This window comes from Taudactylus pleione, unplaced genomic scaffold, assembly GCF_031769625.1.
Source record: "Taudactylus pleione unplaced genomic scaffold, aTauple2 ptg000145l, whole genome shotgun sequence".
Taxonomy (NCBI): Eukaryota; Metazoa; Chordata; class Amphibia; order Anura; family Myobatrachidae; genus Taudactylus; species Taudactylus pleione.
Window position 1 is genome coordinate 6,934,824 of NW_028284547.1, and position 14,414 is coordinate 6,949,237.

At 37.5% G+C, this 14,414-nt stretch overlaps 1 pseudogene; it reads left to right on the forward strand.

Annotated features, from left to right (window-relative positions):
* Positions 1 to 7,588, forward strand: part of LOC148522667 (uncharacterized) — a 360,297-nt pseudogene extending 352,709 nt beyond the window's left edge.
* Positions 7,589 to 14,414: the final 6,826 nt, after the last annotated feature.

Genomic DNA, 14,414 nt, shown 5'->3' on the forward strand with positions numbered 1-14,414 from the left:
GCAACCAAACAGGACAGTGCTCAAGTATATACTGCCCCAGCTGTGTCAGTACACTAGTTATGGGAGCACAAATAAGTACAGTATCTGATACATCTGGCAGACCCCTAGATATCATGACAGATAAGGAATGCACTAAAGCTTTAAAAGGAATACAGGCCATATTCCAAGGAAAGATGTGGCAGATTTTGATCAGGGGTGCTAGTTGTTGATAGCATCACATATGTGTGCTCCATATACCCCTTCACCACAATGCATTTATACCACCAGCAAGACACCCAGATGTACAGCTTATGCAATAGGAAATTGAGAACCACAAGAAAGAATACTTAGAACAAGCAGTAACACAATTAACAGTTGTTTTAAACAACGTAAACAGTAATTAACAAAGGTTAAATGTATATTTATCTGGCAGTACTCTATATGTATAAGAAAGGTACCTCTATTAGAACGCAATTGCATATTGTTGAATAATCCTGCGAGCAAGCGTTAGTCTGTCTCCTCCAAATGCTGCTAAAGAAATTGACTATAAGAAGCGGCTAGCAGAAAGAGAGGGAGGGGAGTGACTAAGTCATGTCAACTACCAACTACCAAGCTGTTGATATAAGATAAGAAATTATTAAAAGTTCTTGTGGCTGTGCACATCATATTTAATACTTGAATGCATGACCACAAATAAGGAAGGTATGTCACTTTTTGCATTCTTTTATATATAGCACAGATAATGCGGGTTTATGACAGGAATGCAGAATAAGAAAAATGTTTTAAGTATACAAAATGTAAAGTACGTACAGGATTAATGTTTTATTAAAGAATGGTCGACCAAAGAGAAAGTAAATGTTTATAAAGTTAAAAGTTCAAGGTTAATATTAATTGTGTTGTAACTGAGCTATTTAGGTGTGCATGTCATAATCGATATGTGTCAGTAAAGACACAAAAGGGGAATATATAGCACACTTGTAAACAAGCACATTGTTATGAAGCTGTACCCCATGTTTTTATGTAGCACAGATAATACAAATTTGTGCTGGGAATGCATTATTATACAGCATAAAAATAATGATTTAGAATTGTATCTTATGGGAATAGTCCGGTGGGAGATAAAGGGATTTGCAGCAGATTAAATGTCACTCAAAAACAACTGGTCTTTCTCAAAGATTAAGTTGATTCTATATGAATGCCAAGGGTACAAAATTTGTGATATGTTTTAACCATTCACATGTATTGAAATTAACTAGAAGTTGCAAAGATAATGGCTAAGGAGTATATATCTAGGTATAATGTCTCACAAATAATAGAAAGTGCCAGGGGGTACTCAAGTAACAAGAAAATTGGACATAAAATGTGTAAAAATAAGCATTCTAAGGTGGTTTCATAGACAGGAATGGGATGGCCGGAGGCACTGCCAATGGTCTGCTATGGTATATGGGTCACTCCTCGAGCTCCCCTCCATCTGTCTCTTTGTATGTCCCACAACAGACTATTCTTTACTGCATGATTTAATCAAGGAAAGCAAAGGACACTAATTAGAGACTGTCCCGAAGGACCAAGTTATATGGTCCTACCTGGAGACTATGTACTAAGAAACTTTTTACGTTCTGGTTGCCTCATAGATCGGTGGGAAGGACTATATCAGGTGTTACTGACAACTACCACCTCCCTTAAGGTCACAGCGAAAAGCAATTGCATCAGAAAAACACACTTGATTCTGAAAAAGACCTAAAACCTAAATATTCTCTTCACGGATGGCCTGGACGAAGCTCTATATATTTGGCCGACCCATGGAGAAGAGGACAAAGAAAAAGAAATGGACTGAGTCTGAATTATTTTGGCCATTGTGCACAACAAAGTGTGCATCGGCACTTCTTGTTCTGATCATTTTTATTTTGGAAAGGGGATCGGAGGAAAGTGACAGGACAACTCAAGAGAAAGGTAAAGAAATTATAACGCCTCCTGACTATGTTCCTACCTTACCTATGACCATGAGAGAAACAACACAGGAATTTATAGAAACAAAATGGTTTGAATTAGAACCCATGGATGATACAGTTCATTTCTCCATAGTAAAGATGAGAAAATTACAAGGAGAATAGGAAATAAGATATATTATTATTATTATTATCCTTTATTTATATGGCGCCACAAGGGTTCCGCAGCGCCTTACAAAGTACAGAAACAAATGACCACACAAGACAACAGCTATTAACAGTACAGACAATGCAGTGCAAGTACATGATTTATAAACAATGCTGCATAACACCTAAATAAGCAGCAGGGTGTCAGTAAGCAGTTTTAGGTGCCATTGTGAATGAAAGTAAAAGTATGGCAAGAAGAAGCACGTGAGGAAAGAGGGCCCTGCTCGCGAGAGCTTACATTCTGAGGGGAGGGTCAGACAAACAGGGGTGACACAGATGGGCTAGATAGTGAGGAAGGAGCATAGAGTAGTGGGTTAGGATGAGTGCTGGAAAGCATTGAGGAACAAATGGGTCTTGATGGCCCATTTGAAGATTAAGAGCCAGGAAGCCAAGTGATGGAGGAATTTTGCAGGAGCAGTGGTGTCAGAGGGGTAAATCCAGGGCTTGGTGATGGCTAGGAGAATCAAGGCATTGCAGATGAAGTGCTCATGAACGGAGACCAGTTTATTATAGACAAAACTGGCTTTCCAGAGGGAACAGGAGAGAGGGACAGAGTTAAGAGGTGAGAGGAGAATGAGATTATTAGGGTTGATGCAGTGTGGAGGTGATACTGATCTAGAGAAGGGGAATAAGGAGTGTGGGGTTATGTGGCTGGCTTCTGAAAGAGGAAGGGTGACAGCAGGTGGTGGGTCAGGTGGAGGTTTAGTGTGGTGTGGGGGGGGAGAGGATAGGTAACTTGGAGAAAAGAGAGGGTGCAGGGTTTAGTGGTGGTGCAGCAGGACCATGGTGGAAGAGAAGTGAATAATACTGGAGTTGTGGGAGATGCAGTTGAGAGACTTATATGTGATGAAGAGAGACAGAGGAGGGGGAGAACATAGAGGGGACTATGGATGGAGAAAAGAGGTGAAAACTGGTGGTAGAGGAGAAAATAATGTAGCGGCTGAGTGAGGGTGGAGTAGAATAAAAGAGACACCGTGTAGATGAGGCGGTTGGGGGTGAAAAAGTCAGTAGTAGTAATGAGTTTGAGATGAGGGAGCAGTACAGGTCAAAGGTCAAAATCAGATAAAAGAAAGAACAGTGCTGGAAGATGTAAAGGCACAACTACAATAGTAAATTATAACCAAAAAAGGAGTGTAGAGCTGTTAAAGTAGCAAGACTTGAGAATTAGTCTTAAGTATGAATATATATATATATATAAAAAAAAAGGTATAGGTGTGAAACAATGGCAGATACTACAGTGGTATAAAGATAAATTGACAGTGGTATTGGAATGATTTAAACAATGTAGAGAAGAAACGCAAACATACAAGTATTAAATGTTCAGTAAGCAGGTAGTTGCTTGCAATGCTGAAGCAGGGTGTTGGCAAAAGGTGGGTCCAGGTTATAATGGAAGCTGGTTGCTGAGTAGCAGGGTTTCCAGAAGCTCAGAAGATCCTTTGCTTTTTTCCAAGTTATAGAGAGTTCTTTTAAAATATTGTCCTCCTATATGAGGGAAGAAGGATACAGATTAGGGAAGGCTTTTATTCTGCAAAATGGGACAAAATATACCTGCTGCCAGTAACTGACAGTACATTAACAAAACAAAAGGAGCTAAGGAAAAGAAGAAGTATTATTAAAAAGGAAAACTGTGAAGGTTTACCCCCAATTGCTGAATGTATTTGTAGATACTGTGAGCCAAATCCAGAGGAGAGGTGTATAAAATGGTGCAAGGATCCTATGTCTAATCAAACCCCATTGGACACTGTGCATCATTTGGTGGCAAAAATATGGATGTTACTAATTGTTGGGTTTGCACTTCGGTTCCTCATAGGGCTGAGAGCCTTCGATGGTTGCCAATACCATTGTATCCTAATATGACAAAACTGAATGATGGTTGTGGAAACTGTACAGTTCCAACTTACAGACATTCCATACCCCCATTCCTTGGACTCAGAAGGTATGCCCTGGAAGGAAAAGTGTTATGCTTTAGTAAATCAGCAGGAAGTGAATCATATTCTGTAGTATCCTCTGATAAATGCATAGAAGAGGCTAGCCAATAGAGGTCTAAAGGACCCCCATTTTGCTTAGGGGTCACTCAGGGATGCAGACAAAGTTTTCAAGCAGTTAATGCAACTGAATTAAGTCTACGTTTAGGACTTAATTTACCTGATCTTTGGATAGAACAAAAAGAATAAATAGCATTTGTGTGTAAGGATTAGATGTTGAATATATATATATAAATATAGCTGAAAAATATTGCTAATATGTTTGATAAGTATAATTATTAGGTACCCAGACATCCCTTAGACCACAGACATGGCACGGCAGGTGGAATCCAATTTATTACATATGGAATTATGTGCTAATCATGTGTCTACAGACCGGTCTGATGTCTACAGATATTATGGACTTCTACAATAAGAAAATATGGATTTACACCACATCTTTGAATGGCAAAATACATTAATAAGCAAATATTCTGAATAACTAATTGTGGGTCAACATTCGAAAACTCTCAATTTTACTTAAGTTCTAAATTAAAACTACTTGTTACGCCTTTATATCACAATGTCTTTAAGATCATGAAAGAAAAAAGTATTTTAATTTATATTTGTACGAACATTTGATGTAATAGTGTAGCAGTGAAACAATGTGAGGTTCCTGCTGATATATAGAACAGATGACTCCTAATCAAAAGGTCCCTGTGGTGACATAACAGGATGCCAGAGGCTGCTATGATCTAATTAGAATACAAGGTGTTACACCTGCTCAGGTGTAATTAGAATTTACCATTGTAGTAAGTGACATTAGGAATATTTACATCTCAATTACAAGACAAGGAGCTAGGCATGAGAAACTGCTTTGTTGAATGAAAATGTACTAATGTTATAAGAACCTAATTTACATGTCACTAAATGTGGATGTCATTAAAAATGGCCCGAATAAAGGACTATTTTAATGACATCCACATTCCAAGGACAGACCTGGGCTTTTGGTGGGAAAGTATCAGTTTAGCATTTGTTTGGCCTATAATCTAATATGCTATTAATATGTGATTTCTAAGGGTGGTGACACTAATAAATGTATCTTAGGCCTCTGCTTTGGTGATTCTCATGGGAACTTATAACATGATACCACTTTATGGAGTTGCCGCTGCACTTGATGAAACTTTTAAAGTTTTTGCAAATTCCCAGATTGTCCGACCTTAATTTCTTAAAATAATTATGGATTGTCTATCTGTGCTAATGTGAGCTGTGCTTGACATACAGTATTATGGACTTCTACATCAATGTAATATTTATGAGCAAAAGATACAATTAAATCATTGTGGCTCAACATTTTCCACCTCTAAATTTTACTCATGTTCTAAATAAAAACTACTTGTTGGGGAGCATTTGAAAAAAAAAATGTTTTTAATTGTATTTTTTTTCAGAAATGTGTAAAAAGACACACCTTCACTATTTATGTAAGTCTAAGAATCTCATATTTAGTGTTTATATCATAATGTCTTTAAAATTCAAGATTGTACAAACTTTTGATTTATACTATACATATATCTATTAATGTCATTATTATTCATTGTGAGGTTCCTGCTTATATTTAGTAAAGGTCTTTCTGCTGAAAGTCTGCCCAGACAATAGGTGACTCCTAAACAAAATGTCCCTGTGGTGACATAACAGGAGGCCAGAGGCTGCTATGATCTAAAGAGAATACAAGGTGTTACCCCTGCCAAAGTGTAATCAGCATTTCCCATTGTAGTAAGTGACTTTAGGAATATTTACACCTCATTTACAAGACAAGAAGCTAGGCACGGGAAGCTGCTGTGTTTATATGTCACCTCTCAGTGTAAGAATTCCTTCTGTTCATCCTGGGAACTACTGGAGAGAGATGGGGGAGGAATAACTATAAATAGGATGTATCAGGCTACTGATAGCTGATGGAAGAGCTGCTGGTTTAGTTGCTTGTTGGAGAGCTGGACATATGGAGAAGTAAGAAAGAGACAGAAGGAAGAATCTCCAGAGTAAGGTAATTATATTATATATAGGAATATATTGATACATACATAGATATTTGTAGATATTATCTTGGAATTAATACTGTCAACTTTATAGTCTTTGTTTTGCATTATCTATACAAAAATATTGTACTGAAATAAAACCCCTAAATTATTTCATATATTACCTTGTATATTATATGATTCAACATTATCTATGGGTCACAGTGTAATTAAATATTTATAAGGTATTTAAAAAAAGAATGAAAGTTCCTAATACATGTGCATATATATTTAAATAAACTTCTAGTCTGTCACTTATATTGTATGAGCCAGATACGTAGCAGCAGGTATAATTTAGCTGTCACATAATCTTCTAATCAAATCCCAACTATGGTCACTGCTGGAACTGAGTAATGTATAATCTGCACATTCTAAGCTAATAGTATGAGGATAATGTTTATGGAAACATTAATACACCATGTGTAATATATAATTATTGGTATCTGCTGCAGGAGGGTAGAGACTTGTACATGTGATAGGATGTATGGATATAGCAATTAAATAACATACACAAATATAAAACAATGTTAAATAACTGGGTCATATTCATTAGTGTATATAAATATATATATATATATATATATATATATATATATATATCATATCCTGCCTTTAAAATAACTTTATAACTATAAATGTAAAATTACTCCAGTAATCTTTTGCTTTTATAAAATGTATTTTTTCTTATAGGACAAATAAGGAGCAGGATTCCCACTAAGAATATTAAAGACATTGTGGAAAGGAACATTATTCTGTGATCAAGCCAACTACAGAAGTAATTTCTTCTTACACCTCTAGAGGTTTCATAAAAGCTATTTTCATTTTCTAGATAGAAAAACTTTCTAGTGCTAATTAATCTCTAATCTAATACATGATGAGTCTCATAGGAGAGAAACCGCATCTGTGCTCTGAGTGTGACAAAAGCTTTATATGTAAATCACAGCTTCTCAGACATCAGATGACTCACACAGGAGAGAAACCATTTACATGTTCTGAATGTAGCAATTGTTATTCCTGTAAATCATATCTTGTTAGACATCAGAGGACTCACACAGGACAGAAACCATTTAAATGTTCTGAATGTAGCAAGTGTTTTTCCCAGAAGTCATATCTTGTCATTCATCAGAGGAGTCACACAGGAGAGAGGCCGTATAAATGCTCTGAATGCAGCAAATGTTTTACCCAAAAGGCACATCTTGTTAGACATCATATGAGTCACACAGGAGAGAAGCCATTTACATGTTCTGAATGCAGAAAGTGCTTTACTTTAAATACAAATTTTGTTAGACATCAGAGGAGTCACACAGCAGAAAAACCATTTACATGTTCTGAATGCGGCAAATGTTTTACCAAGAATATTCATCTTGTTATACATCAGAAGAGTCACATATGAAAGAAGCCATATACAGTAAATCTCTGAATGCAGCAAGTGTTTCACTAGAAAGATAACACATATTAATCACATGAGGAGTCACTATGAGGGCCTGAATGTATCATGTCTTTCTTAAGTATATTAACTTGTATCACTTGAATATGTTTCCAAGTGATGACATTTGTATTTTCTGAATGTGACAAGTGTTTTATATAAATCAGTCTCGTTAAATACTGTAGAGGAGAAACATCTGTAGTTGATCATCTTTACCAGTGTAATGCAATAAACAATGTGAATGTAGAACCCCTTTCTTGCATCCTTGAATAAGTATGACTATTTGTTGCACCTACTATAGCACAGGACTGAATACAAAAATCCATGATTCTGAGGTGAGCTCAGGCTGTGAGCTGGCCGAATCGCAGCATTGCTAGTATAATTTCCAAGCAATTAAAAAAAATTAAAATTTACCCCCTCATGTCTAATTGAATTGAGCCCTATGATTGGCAGAGCTATGTGTATAGGACTCTTTTACAGGAACCCTGCACACTGCCCTGTATCACCCTACAGGTCTCCTCTCTTATAACTATTATACCTCCATATTCTTAACCTCATTCCTTCTAATTCTGCCTTACCTTCCTCTATTATGTGCGTTGTGAAATATAATGAAAAATGTTGCAAGCAAGATGTGGTACCCCAGAACCTGGGAGTACCAGATCAGCCACAGTGCCTTTGGAGGCTTAGTTACAGTTGTGCTGATGTAAACGTGTATAGTATCAATATTTATTATACTGTAGAAATATATATATATATATATATATATATAAAATGTTAGTTCATATATATATATATATATATATATATATATATATATATATATATACATATATATAAAATGTTAGTTCATAGTTAAAAGATGAAAGCACATATAGTAATATTTAACTCTACCCCTTTGGTTGGACTCTTGTACATGGTACTGCCAAGCTAGCTATGGAGGCCAGGTAGGGATTCTCCTATAGGACTAAATTGGGGGAGTCATGTCTGCCGTTGGCTCAGTGAGTAACATGTGGCCCCAGCAGGAGGAGAGCAAGCTGGCATGCAATAAAGAAGTACGGTTGGAAATTTCCATTGCAAGAGGAGAGGTAGTGAATACCATGTCTTACAGTAGCTGCATTGGTGAGGATACAGACAGTGGACTTTAGACTGTGTTCCTATTGGTCCTTCCCTGGGAATGAGTGCTGCAGCCTTTACCCAACTCTGGCTACTTCTGCTGTGACTGCAATCAACAGAGGAGGTGTGGCTGGTGATCAGTATCATGGGTCAGATGAAAGGCAGATCTTCCTAATTTTCCCTGGCCATTCTGATTCTGTCAACTGGGAGTATCTGAAGGCAGTCTCATCACCATCAGGAGCTTGGCTGGAGGTGGACACATTAAAGTACAGACTTTGAGTAAGAGATTAGACACCAATCTAGATAAAGGGACCACTGAGTGGTACCTGCTACAGCCAAACCAATGTCCGGAGAGGTTGGTAACCCCCTCCAATTTAATACTACATTACAGGCCACCTATTAGTTGCAACATTGAGGTGATAGACATAATAGAGGGATGTCATGTATACAAGCCAAAGTTATAGTGACTATCTGCTAATTCTCATCAGATTCTGTCCAGCAAGATAGCTAGTAATTAGAGCAATTGACAGCAGCCATGGTTTAATTTACATCTTTAAGATCATGAGATAATTTTTTTTTTTTTTTTTGTTTGTACAAACATTTGAGTTGTACTATATATGTGTCTATATATGTCATAGTTTAGCAGTGAAACAATGTGAGGTTCCTGCTGATATGTAGAACAGGGCTTTCTGTTGAAACAAACAATAGGTGACTCCTAAACAAAAGGTCCCTGTGGAGACATAACCGAATGCCAGAGGCAGCTATGATCTAATTAGAATGCAAGGTATTACCCCTGCTAAGGTGTAATTAGCATTTCCCATTGTAGTAAGTGACCTTAGGAATATTTACACCTCATTTACAAGACAAGGAGCTAGGTACGTGAAGCAGCTGTGCTGAATGAAAATGTACTAATGTTATAAGACCCTAATTTACATGTCACCTCTCAGTGTAAGAATTACTTTTGGTCATCCTGGAAACAACTGGAGAGAGATGGGGGAGAAATGAAAACAAATAGGTGGTATCAGGCTACTGATAGCTGATGGAAGAGTTGCTGGTTGGAGAGCTGGATGGTTGGAGGAGTAAGAAAAAGTTAGAAGGAAGAATCTCCAGAGTAAGGTCATTATATTATACATAGGAATATATTGATGCATACACAGATATTGTAGATATTATCTTGTAACCAATACTGTAAACTTTATATTATGTGTTTTGCCTTATCTATAAATAAATAATGTACTGAAATAAAACCTAAATTATGTTAGATATTACTTTGTATATTATATGATTCAACATTATCTATGGGTCGCAATAAAAGGTATTAAAAAAAGAATGAACGTTCATAATAAATGTGAAAATATAATTATAAAAACTTCTAGTCTGTTACCTATATTGTATGAGCAAGATATGTAGCAACAGGAATAATATAGCTGTCCCATAATCTCATAAACAAATCTTTTGCTGATGGGATCGTTAGTTGGACGAGCGAGGGGAGGATGCGGCCGTAAGACTAAAAACACGCCCCCTTCTCGTCTGCAATACATGTTATCTCCGGGCATATAAGGATTAATCGAGACCATCGGGAACCATCGGGGCTGGTCGTAGAGCTTAAGGTTGACCATACCATCTCTTAAGCACTACGATCAAGTCAGTGTAAAAACTTCCCATGTCACATGTGCCATGATACTACATAGTTAATTATGCACTCCCATAAAATGCCGTTTGCATAGTCAGGCACGCCTGTGTTCAGATCTCCACTCCCCCGTTCACAAGCACATTCCCCTGTTACCACCCACAAATGGCTCAATCTGTCACTCAAACTAATGACCTGGCTGTGTTCAAGGAGAGAGCAAATTCTGATCGTAACAGTTAATTTGCGCATGCGCATTGCGAATTTTACGCATGCGCAGTTTAGCAAACATTGGTTGCGTACAACCGAGCAGCCGCAATGACTGACTCTGAATGAGGTCCAATATGTGTTACATAGCTATACATTCTCTATCAGTGCAATTGTATACTTTATGTATAATGTATCTATATATTCTCTATCAGAACTGTGAGACCCACCATGTAATAACTCTTTCTCTCTCTAAAATTTATATACATTCTATATCTATGCAGATAAACGTATTCCAAAATGTTTTTTGTTTTATAAGTTTAATTAAAAATCATTGCAATATAAAATATATAATTCTATTTAGCTGTCTCCCATAGCAGGTGAGCTCACTCTTTCATTTTTCTTTTGTTAAAGGGGTATGTAGATGGCATATCCTTCATAATATCTTACATATAATTCTGTGCGGGATGTAGTGAGCATCACATCACATGGGATGCCGATGGTCTATATTTTGATGCCGGAATCCTGACAGCAATCAGAATCCCGTCTCCAGAATACCAACCGCCGGCATCCCAAAGGTAAGTATCATGGGGTTAGGGGAGAGTTAGGTTTAGGGATAGGGGTTAGAGGGGAGGTTAGGTAAAAGGGAGGGAGGGTTAAGGTAAGGAGAGGGGGAGGGTTAGCATACCAAACAGCAAGTGTTAGTATGCTAGATTTTCAGTATGCTGGCATCAGAATTCTGACAGCTGGGATACCGAGTGCCAAAATCCCAAACCCAACCTTTCTGTGCATCAGATTAGTAAATATAAATAGGTATCTAGGTGACAGCTACATCATAGTATCTTACATATTACTCTGTGCATCAGGTTAGTAAATATAAATATGTATCTAGGTGGCAGCTCTATCATGGTATCTTACATTTTACTATGTGTGTGGGTCCTATTCACATCACTGTGCAAATAAAATGCAAGAAAAAAATCACACCAAAAGATGTTCAGCACTACTGAGTACAACTGAGCACTACTGAGTAACACCGTTCGAGTTATTTGTAACGTGACTTGTAGAACATGAAGGATAGATGTGTGGACACATCTGTAAGTGGCAGTTCCTTTATAGTATCTTCCATATTTCTATGTGCAGCAAGTGAGTGTTTTGTCCCTTTTATATATATTTCTGATACATTTAGACTAAAAAAAACACTCACACATACACTGCCTGACACTTGAATATCTATTTCATATTACCAATTCTTAGGTTATATTTACCTAAACCTCACCTTCTATTTTAAACAGAAAAATTGTATTTACCCTTTAAAAAGCTGATATCTTATACAACAATGATCACTGACTCCTCTGCACACATCACACTGAGCAGAATGACTGTGAGATGGTCACATTATCCCCATTCCCATGGTGTGTGCAGAGAAAATGACAGCATCCTGACAGTAGGTGTGACTGGATCGGTAATATGTGTTACTAATGGGATGGGTATGGGATGTCGGCGCTTGGGATCCCAATGGTAAAAATTCAGTTGCCATCATCCTGTTAGGGTTAGGATACCAACTTTTGTAGGTAGAAACACACATAGAATTTGACGGCAGATAAGAACCACTTGGCCCATCTAGTCTGCCCCTTTTCATGTGTCTATTAGGCAACTTCAACCCTAAGGTTCAACTCTATCTCTTAAGGATATTCTTATGCCTATCCCAAGCATGTTTAAATTGTTCCACCGATTTAGCTTCAACCACCTCTTATGGGAGGCTATTCCACTTATCCACTTCCCTTTCTGTGAAGTAATTTTTCCTCAAATTTCCTCTGAGCCGAACCACCCTCCAGTTTCAGTACATGTCCTCGTGCTCTTGTACATCTCTTCCTTTGAAGAATGCTTCTCTCCTGTCCCTTGTTAAAACCCTTCATGTATTTGAAAGTTTCTATCATGTCCCCCCTTTCCCTTTTCTGCTCCAAATTTATACATATTAAGATATTTTAGTCTTTCTGGGTAAGCTCTGTGCTGTAGGCCATGCACCATTTTAGTTGCCCTTCTTTGTATGATCTCTAATGTGTTTGTATCCTTCTGGAGATATGGCTTCCAGAACTGAACACAGTATACTAGATGGGGCCATACCAATGATCTATAGAGTAGCATTATCACTTCTTTTTTCCTGCTACTGATTCCTCTCCCTATGTAACCAAGCATCTATCTTGCCTTCCTCATTGCTTTTATGCATTGCTTGCCTGCCTTCAAGTCATCTGAAATGGTGACTCCTAAATCCCTTTCCTCCTCTGTATTTTCCATTATAGCATCCTTGATACTATATTTAGCCTTTAGGTTATTGGGACCCAAGTGCATGATTTTGCATTTTTTGACATTAAACTGTAGTTGCCATGTTCCTGCCCATTTCTCTAGTATACCCAGATCCTCAGTCATACACTCCATTTGCTACAACTCTCTGTTTCCTATCCTGCAACCAAAATCTTACCCATTCAACAGTTATAGAATCCAATAACAAGCTTTCCAGTTTGTTTATCATTCTGCGATGCCGGACCATGTCAAAAGCCTTACTAAAGTCTAGATAAGCTACATTTACGGCCCCCCCTTGATCTATTACTTTGGTCACCTAGTCAAAAAAATCAGTAAGATTTGTATGATCTCCCCTGAGTAAATCCATGCTGTTTGGGATCCTGTAAATTGTTGGATTTGATATATTCCACCACTATTTATTTTAATAGTTTTTCCATATTTGTTCCCACTACTGATGTAAGGCTTACTGGTCTGTAGTTACTTGCTTCTTCTTTGCTGCCACTTTTGTACAGTGGTATTGCATTTGCTCTTTACCAATCCTCTGGAATCACTCCTGATACTAGCGACTGGTTGAATAAATCTGTTAATGGTGTTACCAGGACCCCTTTAATCTCTTTTAGTGTCCTTGGCTGTATACCATCTGGCCCCATTGATTTATCCACTTTTAGTTTTGAAAGTTCTGTTAGGACCCTCTCCTCTGTAAATGAAATTTCATTTACTTCATTTTTATGAATACCTCTGCAACTTAACTGTGGCCCCTTCCCCTCTTTTTCTGTAGTGAATACTGAACAAAAATAATTATTTAGATGATCTGCTATTTATTTGTCTCCCTTGATCATGTACTCACTCTCTGTCTTAAGTCTTATTATTCCTCCATTTGACTTCCTCCTTTCACTTATATACTTAAAAAAAGTTTTGCTCCCTTTATCTACTGACTGGGCCATTTTCTGCTCAGCTTCTGCCTTTGCATGTCTAATCACCTTCTTAGCCTCCTTCCTTCTGGCAAGATATGACTCTTTGTCATTATTATTTTGAGTCTGCTTATATTTCCTAACATCCATCTTTTTTAATTTCACACTAGTTGATATCTGTTTTGCAAACTACACTGGCTTCCTTTACCTAACCCTTTCAATACAAAGGTCTGTAGCCTTCAGTATTGCATTTTTAATTTTTTCCCACCTCTTCTGCACCCCTTCCAAGTTCCTCCAATCTGCCACTGACTCAGTAACACATCTTTCCATCTCTGCAAAGTCAGCCTTACTAAAATCTAACACTTTTGTTTGTGTATGGCAGGAATTGGACCCTGTCTTTATACTAAACCATACTGCTTGGTGATCACTGGATCCTAGGTTCTCACCCACATTTACATCCAATATTCTATCACAATTTGTGAGTATCAAGTCCAGAATAGCATTTTTGTGAGTGGGCTCCGTCACTAATTGTTTGAGAGATGCTCCCTGAACGGAATTTTCGAAAGTGGCCACTTCTAGAGGAACTTGCAGCAGACACCTCCCAGTTTACATCAGATAAATTAAAGTCTCCCATGATTATGACCTCTCCTTTTAAAGCCAT